This window comes from Portunus trituberculatus, chromosome 6, assembly GCF_017591435.1.
Source record: "Portunus trituberculatus isolate SZX2019 chromosome 6, ASM1759143v1, whole genome shotgun sequence".
Taxonomy (NCBI): Eukaryota; Metazoa; Arthropoda; class Malacostraca; order Decapoda; family Portunidae; genus Portunus; species Portunus trituberculatus.
In genome coordinates this window covers 3,461,389-3,478,888 of record NC_059260.1, presented here as the reverse complement: position 1 = coordinate 3,478,888, position 17,500 = coordinate 3,461,389, and the positions used below count along the sequence as shown (strand labels likewise).

At 43.7% G+C, this 17,500-nt stretch overlaps 1 protein-coding gene and 1 pseudogene across 1 annotated transcript in view; both read right to left on the bottom strand.

The window, feature by feature from the left end:
• The window catches only part of LOC123517340 (limbic system-associated membrane protein-like), a 198,942-nt gene extending 196,940 nt beyond the window's left edge, over nt 1-2,002 (bottom strand). The window contains exon 1 of the mRNA XM_045277363.1: nt 1,844-2,002. The gene's annotated coding sequence lies outside the window, so the exon portion shown is untranslated. The remainder of the gene's footprint in view (nt 1-1,843) is intronic.
• Nucleotides 2,003-3,477: 1,475 nt separating this feature from the next.
• LOC123517820 overlaps nt 3,478-17,500 on the bottom strand; it is a 141,727-nt pseudogene continuing 127,704 nt past the window's right edge.

The window sequence follows — 17,500 nt, the reverse complement described above, 5'->3', positions numbered from 1 at the left end:
TTACCGTTGTTGCCACCCGTTCCTTCTCCATTTCTCTTATCTTCTTAGTCCTCCTCCTGCTATATACACTGAAAATGGCGCAATAACAACAGCAATAATAACGACGACAATAACAACAACAGGAGCATGCAATAACAGGCCAGCCCCAACCCTCGCTCCCCCATTTCACGCCACACACACACGAACATACGAATACACTCATTACATACACACTTGTCCACCAACAGCTGCTTACTCATGCACATATTAACCCACTAGTATGCCCGTTACACCTGGGAACGATGCTAAGGACGATAAATATTGACGAAGAGACACACTTGGGGTGGGGGAGAGGAGAGTGTCGCTTTGATGACGTCACTGTACATAAACACTTTTCATCCTGTTTATTTCTTTACCACCGGTGAAAAGTTAGCCCATTCTGATCTTACAGGAATAAAGACACTTCACTGCGTTCACCTATATCCGCCATTGTGTCGTTTTGATGTGATAAAACAATAAATGAGACAAGGTAGCGGTTAACCTCGCCCCCACCCTCATCACCCCTGGTACCCCGCCCGTTTCCCGGCAACACCACCCTCCCCCTGAACCCCCACTGGCCTCCTGGTTCAAATACTTTTCCTATCTCTCCCTAACTCCATTATTCGGTGTCTGTATTGTGTTTTTAGGATTTCTATAAATATTTCGTTGCCTTTTAAGTGTTTCCCGTGCCTTTGTTCGGTAAATATAAGGCGTTTAGTAGTGTTTTATGGGCCAGGTTTCAGTCGTTTCAACGGTCAAAATTTTCCATTTCCCGTTTCGAGATATTTTATTTCAAGCGATAACTGTACCTTTATGGTATCAATTAATTGTCTATGCTCTTTTAAGTGTGAAATTAATCTACTGACTGAAATATGTGGACTTTGAAATTGTGTTTGGTCCTATTGAACACAAGTTTTATAATTTCTATCTTATTTGTTTACGTTTCTGCTTCACGGTCTAACTTGTTGTAGAATGCCTTAAAAGAAAGCTCAGACTCTGTAAAATGTGTTAAAATACTCGCCAAGTGAAAATAGCTGGACTTTACAAGAAATGTTAATGAGTTTAGATTTTAATGTTTTTGCTTTACATCAATATTTTTTCATTCGTTCACTTCTGGTTCTAGCTAACTGTTTCATGTCTAAGAAAATAGCGCATATTGCCTAATATCTTTATATATACTTATTGAGTCGAAATGGCTGGATGTGTTAGTAGTTTTATAAGTGAGATATTTTTATATTTACCATACTTAATTCTAGAATTTTTTTTAGTACAAGTTAAGCTGGAAATGTTTTTATGTTGTGGATATTAGTTAAAGTATTTATCAAGTCATAAAATATCAAGCATTTGGCAATGGCTTCGTTTTTTCTATAAGTCGATTTTAAAATCAGTTCCGTTACGAACGTAAAATCACCAACCGTCGCCAGCCCGCCCGCTCAGCCGGCCAGGGTTGTGACGTCATCAAGTGGGCGGGGCTGGCTCTGCTGTCGTCTGCTGGCTGTGTTTGGCTAATATTTGGCACACTTAGCATTGTTTTCCCGGCACTAGTGTCACTAAATGGAGCCACATGACTATGCTTGGCTATCAGATGTTCAGGTACAACTGTCATTGGCAGGTTTTGGTGTGATGAAGGCTTAAATGAGGCACAATGGTGGTGGTGGCGGCGGTCTCCACCTCTCACTAGCGTCACTTGACCGTCCTTGTTGTGGGCGACACGGAATTATCACAACGAATAACACTATCACAGACACCGGCTATTGCAACAAGACACTGTGCAAACTCCCCTAGCTGGACAAGTGTTAGGTGGGAGGGTGGGTTGGTCACTTACCAGTATTACAGTGCTGTTGGCCGTCATTACCAGCTGCTCCTGGCCCACTCAGCCAGGCACCAATTTGCATCAGCACACACAGGCAGCCGCAGCACTGACCAGCGTAAATCCATGTTAAATAAGGCACCAGCAGGCAGCAGCACACAGTCGTCCTTCACTCCTTGTTTGTCTCAAGCTACTGGCGCCTCCTCTCAGTCTCCCTCCATGGCTGCGCGCTTTGGCCGAAGTAGAACACAAGTCCCACAATGCACCAGTTTGAACTCCGCATCCACTATATAGCATTATGCTACGCGAACACAAAATGAAGTATAATAACGTATAAATATGTGAAACTAAATTATAAGTCATAATCATTATAACTGCCAATGTATCCATTTGTCAAAAAAAAAAAAAATAAATAAATAAATAAAATAAGCAAGAGAAAAGGGGTGCAGGGACCAAGTAATGTACAGTGGAGAGAGAGAGAGAGAGAGAGAGAGAGAGAGAGAGAGAGAGAGAGATTAGAAGAAGTCATGGAAATACTAATTAATCTCTCTCTCTCTCTCTACTAAATCTTTTCGATAAACAAGTGGATACATTGACAGTTCGTGGGTGCGTATGTAGTATGCAGTGTATAAGATGAGTGAGATAACAGAGGTGGGTGGGTGGGATGGTGTGGGTTAAAATAAGTTACAATATATTATGATTGAGTGGTTGGGAAGATGCGATTGAGTAAGCAGTGGATGGGTAAGCATAAAGGAAAAGAAATAATGGAAAAATGAAAGGGCAATAAAACATAAATAAACACAAATGAATAAGTAAACAAATAAATGAGATAAACAAAAGAAATAACAAGACATTGGGAAAATAGAATAACAGAAAAACAAACATGAATAATAATAGAGCCGAAGTAAAGATATTGATATTATTTTTGGGTGACGCATGGGAGAGGCAGGGAGAGGGAGAGTGAGGGGCACAGAACACAATGACAAGAACAACCATTTATTTCATCACACCTTGAGGCACAAAACACCTTAATTAATGACAAAAAGAGAGTTTCCCATACAATCCTCACAATAATAATAATAATAATAATAATAATAATAAATAATAATAATAATAATAATAATCTTTTAATGAGATTGGTTCCTTAAATAAATCCGTGTTTTGAAAATTTGTTGACCATGATCACTCCAAAATCTTCAAACTTTTCCAATATTTCACATCCAACTGATAATATATTCATACATCAATCACCAGGAAAGAAAAAAATTATCTTATTCTCTATTTATGAAATTCAAAAACAAAAAATATCACTGAAAATAGATAATAATAATAATAATAATAATAATAATAATAATAATAATAATAATAATAATAATATGGCTCACTAATTAATAGTTATGCCCAGAGTTTGCTGCGTCAGGGTTTGTATCTCAATAAGTCAAACAAGTCTTCAGTCTTCTCTTGTGTTCACTTTCACTGATTAATTTGTTGTGTGTTTCATAATTTTTTTTTTTTTTTTTTTTTTTGTATTGGCTTCTGATTAAATTTTTCAGTGTGTGTGTGTTTCGTCTTCCACATTAGTGGTAATTCTTTTCTGTCTCCTTTTATCTCCTTTTTCTTCTGCATTTTCATTCTTTTTAACACTTCTATTTTTGTCTTTCTTACTCCTCTGATCTTTCTCATTTATTTTTCTCTCTCTCTTAATTACATTTCCTTTCCTACTTCTCCTCAATCTTTTCATTTTCAGTTTTATCTCCTGTGTTTTCATCTCTCACACCTCCTTTTATCATCTTCTCTTCCTTAACATTTTCAATTTCTTTTTTCTTTCTATTACTCTCATCTTTTCATCTATTCCTTCTAATTCTTGATATCTCCTCATTTTCTCATTCTTAACATCTTTTTCTCTTATTTTCATCTTGCCTTCATTTTCTCTTCTAATACATTGAGTACCATTTTCTCTTCCTAACCTTCCATAACCCCATTTCTTTTCTCTTCCTCTTGTCCCCTCTCCTAGTCACCCATTCCTCCTTCCCACTTGTAATCCAAACTCAAACTCACCATCTCATTTCCACCATTCCCCCCACAGGTGTTTTTCAGATACCCGCTTCCTGCACCCATGTTCCTAGTACCTCATTTCTCCCTCATGCCCACCCAAGGACACCTGCTCCTCCCTCAGGGCCTCGGCAGGTGTCAGTGAAGGACGCCACTTACCTGAGAGAGAGAGAGAGAGGGAGAAAGGTGGTTAGTTGTTTGTTTTGGTTAGTTAGTTAGTCTGTTGCTTGCTTGAAGAAGAAAAAGAAGAAATTGTTAGTATCTTAGGAAATTGTTAGTATCTTAATCAGTCAATCAGGCTCTCTCTCTCTCTCTCTCTCTCTCTCTCTCTCTCTCTCTCTCTCTCTCTCTCTCTCTCTCTCCATCAAGACCAACCATCCCTCACTCCCTCACTCACAAACACTGACACACCTTCCTTCTATTTCCACATCACAGAGTCACAGTGATGAAACCCTCTCCTCCACACACAATAGTCCATCTTGTCTCCCGCCTCACACACACACCAGAGGGAGCCAGACCAGGGGTGGGTAGGCCGAGCAGCTCCCTTGAGGTGTGTGGCGCCCCCTGTGAGGCCACCAGGGCGAAGCAGCAGCGAGGAGGGTGTGTGGGTGCCTCCTTGCGTCTCATGGTGATGATATGGTGGTGATGATGATGATGGTGATGGTGGTGGTGATGATGTGTGTTCTTCCTCGCCGCTGGCTCGCTGTGGAGTGTTCTGTGGGAGAATTTGTTTGTTAGTTTATTTGGTTATTGTTCTGAAAGGGTTATCTCTCTTGCCCTTACTGCTTTCAAAGGCCACAGAGATGACTAACTGTGTTCTCAAGAGTGTTTTGTCTTTAAATGTAGAAATGTAATCAAATACATCATGCAAATTTTAAACATTTCTCAACATTTCAAGTCCAACTAGTAACATTCATATATAAAATCACAGGGGAAAAAAACAAAAAATCATAACATTCTCAACCTCCTAAATTCCAAACCCCAAAAAGCACCTTTACAAATAAAATAAGACCCTTTACTCTTACAAATGCCAAAACAACACAAATCAACACATCCTTAACTCTTTCAGTACTGGGATGCATTTTTACCTTGAGATTTGTATATGATTAGACCATTTTACTGACATTAGCAAGGGTCTATGGCGATCAGAAGTTTAACGGCAACAATTATCACTATTTCAATCCCCCACATGAGTTTCTGAAGCTGTACAAAATCTCCAAATAGTAAGCAGAATGAATATGAAACCGCATCATGATACTGAAAGGGTTAAACGCACAAACAAATCCTTCACACCACTCTACAACACCAACAGACCATCCTACACCACTCACTCTATGATTCAGGAGTCGGGAAGCCTTTTAACACCCCGTCAGATGAGACAAGGATGGCGGGGACAGGGAGGGTAGGTGGCAGGACATGGGAGGTGAGGATGGGTGGCGTTGGGGGACGTGGGGTGTGATGGGCGAGGATAGGAGAGGCATGGTGGGCTGGACAGAGTGTGGTGGTGGGCGGAGTGGGTGTGTCTGTCTTGGTGGGTGTGGAGTGGGTGGAGCGGACACTAGAAGGCTCCCAGGACTCAAGGACGCGTGCCACCTCCCGGAAGCCACCCAGAACTTCGCACTGCCCCCACAGCTCTCCAGGCCTGCGGGAAAGTGGACGGAAGTGAGTGCGGGTGAAAAATAGAAAAAACGATTGAACGAAAGAGAATAAAGTTAATAAAAGGAAGTAAAAAGTAAATGTGTGGAAGAGGAAATTAAGTAGAAGTCAGTACTAGTAAATTAAAGTGAGTAAAGTTAATACAAGGAAGGAAAAGTAAATGTGAGGAAAAGAAAATTATGTACAGGTGAATACAAGTGAATTTAAGTGAACTAAGGTGAATATAAGTAAATTAGAGACAAAATTGAATACAAGTAAGGAAAAGAAATGATGTACAAGTGAATGGATGTGAATACTCATGAACTGAAGTGAATTAAAGTGAATACAAATTAATAAAAGGAAGAAAAAGTGAGGGAAAGCAACTATATACAAGTAAATACAAACAGAATGAGCACTTTAATTAATCTTTTATGTTATAAATACTTCTGTTATTAGCTGATAGTTCTCCTACATAAAAAAAAAAGACAAAAAATATCCTACACATCCTTCACACACAGTAAGGACTCACAGGAGGAGAGGGAGCCGGGGGAGGAACCTTCACCCTCATAGGAGTAATTTCTTAGGTCGTCACCCGCAGCCATGTCGCAGCCTCCTCTCCTCCTCTCACCCGCCACACTCACACCATTCTCGCTGCCCTTCCTCTTCACCGCCTTCACACACAGCCCTGTCTCCTCCAGGGTTATCGGACAGTCCCCTGGGTGGCGGTGGTTCCCCTGGAGCTCCACCACATCTATGGGAATAGTAGGTGGTGGTGGTGGTGGTGGTGGTGGTGGTGGTGGTGGTGGTGGTGGTAGTGATTGATACAAAATTTTTAACCACTTCAGTATCATGACATGTTTTCATATTTATTCTGGTTACTATTTGGCAATCTTATACAGCTTCAGAAACTCATGTGAGGATTAAAATAGTGAAAACTCTGGACCATTAATCTTCTAAACTCCAAAAATCTTTCCTAATGTAAGCAAAATTGTCTAATCACACCCAAAACTCATAGTAAAAATGTGTCCCAGTACTGAAGGGTTAAATGAATAAAAATGGTAACTAACAAACTTTACCCCTAGAAATCCATGACTAAAACTATATATTGTACAAAAGTCAATGAAGCTCTCACTAGTAAATATATAAAAGCAGTAAAAATATGGATTCTTTCAGGTTATTGAACTTGTGAAAAAAAAACATATGGAAAAGATACAATATTTCATGATAGCAGTGTTTATAATCCTCAGTTTCCCCATATGACCTTTCCCATCCCCAACACCTCACAGAAAATACCACCTCTCCCACCTCAAACCTCACAACTGACACCCCTTCCCACCTCAACACCTCACAATAGCCAGGATTCTCTTACCCAACCCCTCACAGCAAACAGCCCCTCTTCTATCACATCCCCTCACTACAAAACACCCATTCCCCACCCCAACACCTCACAGGAAATAGCTTTCACTCACACTGCACCTCACAACAGCGCTTATCATCCCTCACCTCACAAGCAATAGTCCCTCTTCCACCCCACACCTCAAAATTAACAGCCCTTGTCCACCCAACCTCTCACTGTGGAAGAACTTGTTAGACGAAGCAGAGTAAAAAAAAATGAATGAAAAAATAAATAAATAAATAAGAAACAACATCAGGGAAGTAACGATATAAAGATAAAGCTTTTCTGACCAACATCCGACCTGAACTGACTGTAAATAACCCCATTCCTAACCCCAAACTCTCAATAAACACCCCTTCCTCACTCCACACTTCAATAAACACCCCTACCAACCCCAGCACTTCAGAAAACATACCTCCCCACCCCACACCTCAATAAACATCCTCCCCAGCCCAATACCTCACAACACACACCCCGTCTCTACCACACTCTAACCAGTACTCCCAACATCCCCCAACCCACTCACCCGGCTCCCCCCGTCCTGCCGTGGTCCAAGCTGGCTGTCCATTGGCACCATGAGGATTGGGTCTGGCCAGTGAGGGGGAGGCTCGTTCTCCCCCGTTCACCCTTGCCGGCCCCCCCCTACGCAGTGCTGCCCGGCGGTGGTGTTGGTGGAGCAACAGCGCACACACCACCACTGCGGGACAAAAGACTCACTGTGGCTAATTCTATTGTGTTGTGTTTATTAAAGGGATGGATGCTCTTGTTCTCTCTAAGGGTGATTTACATTGTATATACTCACTTCATTATTTTACTGCTGACTATGTACAATAATTCTCACCACAAAAGTTATGGTTTCTACTATAAATATATCATTCTTACTTCAAAACACATCATTCTTACTGGAAAAGGCATTACTCTCACTACAAAGCACATTATTTCATTCTTACTGGAAAACAAATCATTTTACTACAATAAACATCATTCTTAATACAAAACTCTTACAGCAAAACATCTTACTCTTTTCTCATCCATATTTGTGTTTAGATTGCTTTACAACAGAGAGAGAGAGAGAGAGAGAGAGAGAGAGAGAGAGAGAGAGAGAGAGAGAGAGAGAGAGAGAGAGAGAGAGAGAGAGAGAGAGAGAGAGAGAGAGAGAGAGAGAGAGAGAGAGAGAGAAACCAAGACACACAGACACACTTACACAGCAGAAGGACAGACCAGGCAACAGTGGCAACCAGGGCAGTGAGGGATATCCTGAGGGAGGTGTCTGTGGGGCCTGGCAGGTGGCAATGTCGCCCACTGAACCCTGAGGCACACTGACACAGGAACCCTAGAAATGCATCAGGGTGTCAATGTGTCAGGGTGTCATGATCAGCACTTGTTAAATACTAAAGGTGAAATTAAAGTGAAGGAAGGACTTGGTATGGGGTTGTTTTGTTGGTACTTGTTTAGTTTGTGGGTGATGTAGTGTCTTTCATTGTTTACCTTGTTGACTGTACTGTGGCTGACAAAGTACTAGCAGTATTAAATGTTCTGCTCTCTCACCACAGTTATTTACAAAGGCCACAGATATGGTTAGCCCGGTTCTCAAGACTGTTTCCCTTATTAGCAATATAGAAATGTCGTTAATCTGTCACTAGAACCATCAGAACTTTAAAAAAACCCTGAGTTACTTCAACTTGAGCCTTCTGTAAGTAGGTGAGGCCAGAATCAGAAAGTCTCTTATTGATTCTAGTATAATTAACTGACAGAGAATTACATAAGGAATCTACTAGTATTGGGTGAGACACAGAAGGAAGCACTCACCTGAAGGCTTATTAATACAGGTGCCACCGTGAAGACAAGGGTCCCACGCACACTCATCCTCGTCCTCACAGGTGTCTCGCGCCCCAGACAACACCTGGCCTGCCCCACACCTGCAAGCACAATGATCTGTACACCAAGCCAACACAGACACAAACACACATACCCATTCACATACTCAGCCCTATCAGAAGTAGTAATAGTAGTAGTAGTAGTATTCTATTTATCATGTCAGCAGTTACACTCATGTCCCTTTTACCCTGAAACAATGACAAACACTCCTATCCACCTTTTAATCTTTTAGGGAGTAACACCTCAGTGAGCCCTTTATTATACATATATATACTAATATTAAGTTGGCTATCCTTGCCTAGTACTCTCTTACATATAAAAAGACAAGGAAAACAAAGGAAAACATTAACCCCTTCAGTACTGGGATGGATTTTTACCTTGATTTTTGGGTATGATTAGACAATTTCATTTGCATTAGGAAGGGTCTATGGATGTTAGAAGAATAATGGCAGGAGTTTTTACTATGCTAAACCCTGCAAAACTTTCTAAAGCTGTATAAAATTGCCAGATAGTAAGCAGAATAAATATGAAAACATCTCATGGTACTGAAGGGGTTAAAAAAGCTAAAAAAACAAAGAAAAACTGAAAGAAAACTGAAAAACAATCTTACCCGCAGTGGTAGGACCTCCAAGTGTCGACACAGATGAGGGGCGGCCTGCATGTGACATTGGTGCAGGCCGGGGGAGCAGTGCAGCCGTCCCGCACCCCCTGGAACATGCTAGCCTGGCCCCATGGTGTGCTGTTGGCGGCAGGGGGCAGTGGCACCACACGGCCCGACACACGCACGTCATCCACACACCCTGGGGGAAGAAAGGTGTGAGGTGTGTGTTTGCTTGTGATGAAAGAAAGGAAGCATTTGTGAGTGTGTGTTTGAAGGGAAGGGAAGGGAAGGGAAGTGAAGTGAAGAAAAGGATGAGTGTGTGTTCATTTTTCAAGCTAAAACCCATTATTCCTTACCCTATCCAGCACACCGACCCTGAGAAATTCACACGCTTACCATAACCCCAGTACCACTACAAAACAAGTCCCTGACACACCCAAACCCACACACCCAGAGTCACCAATACTCACTCACACTCACCAGCACTCACCCATAGCAATCACCCATGCTCACAACACACCCACACTCACCCATACTCACAACACTCACCATTACTCATCCACACTCACCAACAGCAATCACTCACGCTCACAAACACTTATCAACATTCACCAACACACACCGACACTCACCATCATGATAATCTCCATGGATCTTGATGACACTCACACCAGCGTACTCCGGCAGCCCTCCCACGTGTAGCCCAACCTGCCTATCCACCTGAAGAATAGCAGTCGCCTCAGGATCACCGAGAGACACAGAGGCATTGTACAGGTCCCCATCTCCCTCATCCACCGCCAGTAAGGTAGAGGAGCCGTGTCTGAAAAAGGGATGGGATTTTAATTTTTTTTTTTTTTTATCTATGGTGGGAAATTTGGCTTAGGGCATCAAAAAACAATTAATTCCTTCAGTACCACGATGCGATTCCATATTCAAACGCGATTCCATATTCGTTCTGGTGACCATTTGGTGATTTTATACAGCTTCAGAAACTCATGTGGGGGATTAAATTAGTGAAGATTATGGCCTTTGACCTCCATAGACCCTTCTTAATGTAAATAAAATGGTCTAATCTTACATAAATCTCTAGGTAAAACTGTGTCCCAGTATTGGAGAAGTTAAACAAAAACCCCTACTTATGTGTCAGTCCCCGAGCAGGCCTGAGAGTTGTCATTGCTTTTGTTGTTGGTTTTAATACAGATTGTACTGTACGTATTTGGATGGGTATATTTTCTTGTGGTTTTATTTATTCTTTTGTTGTCAGTATCTGAAATAATATGTTTCTGTATCTGCAAATCAAATGTATTCATATATAAGGTGTAACCCATAAAAAAGTAATTTCTGCACCCTTATGAATTAAATAACTTACATCTACCTATCTATGTATAAAATATTGCATTTGTACCCTTATATAATGTGTTTCTGTACCTATATGTGGCTGAAATAAAGACTACAATAATTTTCACCACTACAAAAATAATAAATATATGAATGAATAAATAAATAAATAAACTCCTGAAGGAAGAGGAGGTAAGGGGGACACCTCACTTACCTGGAGGCAGCCACGACATGCCACCTGCCATCCGTCAGCCGCACCCTTGACAGACACAGTGACCTTGGGGGATGGGGTGGAGGTGCAGCAGGAGGCAGAGGTGTCCCTGTGTCAGCTGCAGGGACAGGCGGTCACGGCTATGCTGCGACGACAACACCACCAGTTGCCCATCCTGCTGTCTAGTGCGGAATCTGTTGGGAGTGGTGTTGTTTATTGGTGGTGGTGGTGGTGGTAAAAGGACAGAGGAAAGGAAGAGGCTTAAAAAAGAGAGAGAATTAAAAAAAAGGAGATCATGAAGAGATTGAAAAAAGAAAATGGGCTCAGAAAAATAAGAAAAAGTAATAAAAAAAGAGGTTGAGTTATAGAGATAGAAAACAGAAAAAAAAGAAAAGTAAGAAAGAAAGAGATAGAAAGAGGAGGTCAAGAGAAACAAAAGAGGCAATAAGAAAAAACAAGAAATAAAAAAGGAGAAGTTATGAAGGAATGAAAGACAGACAATCAGAAAAAAATAAAAAATAAGAGATAGAGAAACAATCAATTAGAAAGAAGCTTATACACACCTAAGCCGGAGGGAAGTAGTGTGGGCAAGTGGTGTGAAAGAGAGAGCCAGGCGCACATAACTACTCGGCAGGAAACTGGTGGGCTGTGTGGGTGTGGTGCAGCCCTCGCCACCCCACCCCGCCAGGCACTCACACTGCAGGCTGCCTGGGGAACCATTACACCTGCAGAAGGCACAGAAAGGGTAAGATAATAAAATAATGGGGTTCAAATACAATGCTCAGTGTAACAAGGATCATGTCAGCAGTTTGAGTCAGTAATCAGGGTAAGGTGTGAGATATGATGGGTTTAAGCAGGAGAAAGTTAGATTTAATGAAGAGATATGAAGGAATTGGTTCTTAAATACTGGTGGATGAATGGAACAGACTCAGTGATAAGGCTGTAAAATATTAGACCAATTTTTAGATACAGATAAGTAGAAATACAAGTAGATAGTGTGTTTCTTGCAGCTTCCCTTATTTCTTTTATTAAATACTCTATCATTCAAATCACTATGAGATTCACCAGGCATGGAAAGTGGGAGTGGTGGTGATGATAGTGCTGATGATTACCTGCCATGGGGACCACAGGTGAGTCCCGCAGAGGCACAGTCAGCAGCAGGGCAGCTCGGGTCACTGTGGCGACTCAGCAAGCTTTCACCCAGGTCAACCAACTGTGGGAGGGAGATACAGAGAACTCATGGAGGTCTGTGTGATTGTGACTAACTTCCTGGGTGTTGGTGGAAGGTGTTTGGGTGTTCAGTGAAGGTTACTCGGGTTGTATAGTCAACACACACTCACCTCCCCATTCACTCTGAGGTTCCTGAGGCAGCCAGTGAAGGGGTGGTCAGCCAGAGGTCTGGGCCAGCCATACTCAGCATGGGGAGGGGGTGGGTGAGCCAGGCCCCCCACCTGCAATGGCCCCGGGACATCCAAGAACCTGCCTCCTGACGGTATCCTGCCTCGCGCTCTGCAAGTGTGTGGCTCTGGTGGCGGGTGTGGGTCAGGTGTGGAGTGGTTGTGAGGCACGTCAGGAGTGGCAGATGTGTCAAGACTGCCACCGGAACACAGGTCCACCAGTAACAGCACCATCTGAAGGAGGCAGGGAAGGGGTGTCACGGTGGTGACGGGGTGAGGGAGTGTGATATGTATGAGAAGTAAGCCAACACATCCTGAGGACACCAGCAGGCCTCACTCACGGGGCCGCGTGTGGCGCCCTGCTGGTGTGGCAAAGCATGGCTGGCGCCGCGCCTGGCCGCCTCACCTGCCTGCGCCACAGCACGTCCAGGCGGTGCCAGGTATTGTCACTCAGGGGCGCCGTGGTGTTGACGGTGAGGGTGACGGGGCCGCCCCCGAGATCCAGCAGCAGGGAGGGGCGTCCCGCCCGCAGCTCCAGCGCCACCACGTCCCTGGCGGCCTGGCCTGGGGGGGCGGGGGGTGGACGGTCTGGCCCCGCATAAAGCAGCGTGGCGTCCTGTGAGCGCGTCAGCACCTCCAGGCTGAGGTGCACCTCGGTGCAGGCTGGCACGGGAGGCACCCACGCCCACGCTCGCTGCTTGTCACCGCCCCTGAAGTGGCGGGTCAGCAGCTTGCACCGGGCGCCGCGGGTGTGGTGAGGACACACGCACCTGCGGGGAGGAGGGAGATCAGCGTGCTGCCTGGGGCCTCGAGGGGCGGCCTTCCCCACCAGACACTCACCCACCTGGCGCCAGTGGAGGAGTGCACGCAGCGGCCGCCGTTGAGGCAGCTGCCCTCGGTGCAGGCCCGGGCGTCCCTCGCCGCGGCGCCGCAGCTACAGGCGGCGTGCGTGGTGAAGTGCGGCCCCGCCACGGATGACGTGTTGGCGTCCACCAAGCTGAACTCACCGCTGAGGCCCGCCCGCAGCACACACCCACCGCCACACCCCGCCCGCCGCCCCTCGCGGCACGCCCCCAGCCCTATCTCGCCGATAGCTACGCCCGCCGCCTCTCCCAGCTAGCCAGGTAAGCAGGCACACGTGGGCGGCGGCACAGTGACAGTGACCCATTAGTTAATTACTGACACTCAATGCATGGCTTCGTGATGAGTAATGAAAAAGAAATATTCTTTTTTCATGATACAAAATAAACGTTGAATAGACACTGCACTAGAATAAAAGGTTAGATGTCAGTGAAATAAATTCAAGCAGGAAATGAATGTATAGCAAGGAAAATTTTTTATACAACAGAGAAAACGGGACTGTTTAGCACAGACTCACCCGCCTGCGGTGGAGACGTAGCAGGCTGTGCAGGCTGTGGGGTGTGGCGGCCGCTGAGAGCCACACCCTTGTCCGGTGAGGTGGCTCCCTTCCCAACGGCTCCACTGACACCACCATCACGCCCACGCCTCCACTCGTCACCCACGCCCGCGCTGCCCCCACCAGCCGGCTCAACACAGACTCCTCGCCCTGCAGACACAGACAAACACGCACAATACCCTCCTCCTCTTCCTCCTTCACGCCACGCTTCCCTCCCACACTCCCCTCACTTCAGTCTTCCACCCCACACAGCTTGTCTATCCTCACTTATCCTACGTCACCTCACCTCTTTCCTCACCACCTCGTAGGGCGTGGCTTCCAGGGTCAGGGGTGTGGCTTCTGTGACGTCCCTGGCCCTCAGTGACCTGACCTCCACTGTGACGTCAGCCGTGACCCCAAATTGACCCTGCGCTGCATCACTGACCTTGAATCCCAACTGGTATCTGAGGAAAGTTAATAAAAGGTTCCTGCGTTTTGTCTCTTCCTCCTCCTCCTCCTTCTCCTCTTGTCCTTCCTCTTCCTCTCGTCCTTCCTCCTCCTCCTCCTCTTCCTTCCAACTTAGGGTCATAATCTGAAACACTTCCTTGCCGCACCTTGTCCATACATTTAAAAGACTCTATATAGTTGAAATTCCATAGATTTGAATGGTGCTTTTATAGTTCTAGTGACAGATTAACAATATTTCTACTTTATTACCAGAAAAGAAAAAAAAAAAAAATCGCCGCATATTTAGTAAAAGCTGTAGTTAAAGTTATACGAGATTTTAGCGTTTTTATGACTCTAGTGATAGATTAACAAGATTTCCACTTAATGAACACCAAAACCACACTTAAAAGCCCAGCTAATCGTATCTGTGGCCTTGGAAAACAGTCATGGTGAAAAAGAAGTACTTGCTGCATCTCCACTACATTAAAAACCTATAATTAATGTACAGGTTTTTAAGGACATTTTTATGACTCTAATGACAGAGTAGCAGTATCTCCACTTAAAAACACGACAACCACTGTTATAAACTCGCTACTCGTATCTGGGGCATCAGAAAATAGTCAGGGTGAGAGAACAAAGCGTTTCAGAAATACAGAACTTACGACCATATTCTAAATCGTTTCAGCGTCACACTCCAACTCTTTCAAGGCTCTTGGGGAAATAACGCGGTTTTTTTACGGATGTTTTTGCGACTTAAATGACAGAATAACATGCCTTCTACATTATCTAAAGGAGATGACACGCCTTTTACTGGTGTTTTTACAATTCAAATGACAAAATAACATGCCTTCTACATTATTTAAAGGAGATGACACGCCTTTTACTGGTGTTTTTACGATTCAAATGACAAAATAACATGCCTTCTACATTATTCAAAGGAGATGACACGCCTTTTACTGGTGTTTTTACGATTCAAATGACAAAATAACATGCCTTCTACATTATTTAAAGGAGATGACACGCCTTTTACAGATATTTCTATGATTCAGATGACAGAATAACATGCCTTCTACAATATGTGAAGAAAAAACTGTTTTGGAATCTCGGCTAATCATCTCTTTGGCCTCTGAAAACAGACGTGGTGATAGAGCAAAGCGTTTCTGAAAACACTTTTTTAACCCCTTCAATATATACACTGAAACGCATTTTTACCTTAATTTTGGAGTTTCATTAGGCGATTTTTATTTACGGAAGGGTTTATCGAGGTCAGAAGATTAATGGCCAGAGTCTTCACTATCTTAATTCCCCACATAAGTTTCTGAAGGTGTGTAAAATCGTCATATAGCAACCAAAATGAATAAGAAAAAGCGGTATGGTACTGAATGGGGTTAATTCAGCTTACTTTCCCTCCTCAGTGTCCGCCCGCATGGTAAGCTGTCCAGTGGTGGTGTCCAGGGTGAAGCCAGGGTGTTGAGGGCCCCGCCAGGAGTAAGTCTTGGCCGCGGCGTCCCAATCATCAGGGTCCTTCACGTAAATGCGACCCAAGGGAACCACCTCACTTAAAGCTACGGGAACCTGAGGAGCTGGGGATGCCTGGAGAGAGAGAGAGAGAGAGAGAGAGAGAGAGAGAGAGAGAGAGAGAGAGAGAGAGAGAGAGAGAGAGAGAGAGTTGATAAGTAATCTACGTTTTCTTCATCCCAAAATCAATCAAAATAATTAATCTCATAGTTTTCAATAGTTAGACTTATCTTTTATTTTCATTTATTCATCCATTCATTTACTTATCGATTTTATTTCTATTTATTTACCTATTTATTTTAGGGGACCTGAAATAAATACTAGCAAAAATATAAATGGAATCTCTTTTCTTTCCCTTTTTACAGCCCTCGGCCAATCCTACACGTACACACGCACACACACACACACACACACACACACACACACACACACACACACACACACACATACAATATTTACATATCACCGGAAATTGACATGAAAAAAATAAATAAACAATAAATAAGTGAAATAAAAGTAAGAGAGGCGAAAACACTTACAATTTTGAAGAGAGAGAGAGAGAGAGAGAGAGAGAGAGAGAGAGAGAGAGAGAGAGAGAGAGAGAGTTAAATAAAAAGTAAATAAATAACAAAAGAGAGAGGAAGATTTATGAAACAAGCTTATATTGATTCCATTTTAACAACAATTAGATAAGAAAAACGGTACAGTTATTGATATGAGAGAGAGAGAGAGAGAGAGAGAGAGAGAGAGAGAGAGAGAGAGAGAGAGAGAGAATATTCAAGTGCCATGTGGCTTAGTTGAAGGAAATGTACTTATCAGCACTTTTCCCCTTCTTCTTTCCTTTTTCCCCTTTTTCTTGCCTTTTCTCTCCTTTCCTTTCTATTTTCCCTTCTATCTCCCTTTCTCTACAACACAAAGTCTCTCTCTCTCTCTCTCTCTCTCTCTCTCTCTCTCTCTCTCTCTCTCTCTCGTATTCTGAAACGCTTTGCTCTCTCACTATCTCTGCTTTCCAAAGGCTCTAGTTGAAGATACTCGTGTTTTTAGAGTATTTTTTATGTTTTTGGTGATAGATTGGCAAGATTTCTAGTTTATTTTAAGGAGAAACCCGTCTAATTGTCTTTCTGGCCTTGGAAAGTTGTCATGGTGAGAAGGGAAGGGAAGGCGTTTCAGAATGCACCGTCTCTCTCACCTGCAGTGTGTGGGCCGTGACAGTCTTAGTGGCGGGGGTCATGGGGTTATCATTTACATCCCCCACATGAACAGTAAGGGTGACGGTGGCGGTGAGGGGTTGTGGGCGGCCGGCATCCCCAACCACGAGCGGCACCAGCACCTTCCGCCCCGCCTCCCTGTCCAGCGATGCCCTTGTTTCAACCACGCCCACTCCACGCCCCTCGTCCCCGCCTGCAGATGGAAGGTTGGGTGTAGTACTGGTGGTGGTGGTGGTAGTGATGTTTTTTAATTGTTGGCATTATCACTGGTATTCATAATTTTTTACATATTTTCAGTGTCCAGCCATTCACGTGAACAAATGAACTAATGGTAATGATGATGGCAGGCTCAGTGATCAGATTTAGTGGTGTCATTACAGAGCTTTGGAAGATCACACATGCTTATTTATGGATTCAGATAGCAGGTGGAGGGATGGAAAATGAAAATGGATAAATAAATAAATGGAAGAAAAAGGAAGCTGGGTTAGGTTGGGTTGGGTTGGGTTGGGTTGGGTTTTGGTTAGGTTGGTTTGGGTTAGGTAAGGTTAGATTAGGTTAGGTTAGGTTAGGTAAGGTAAGGTCATGGTTAGGTTAG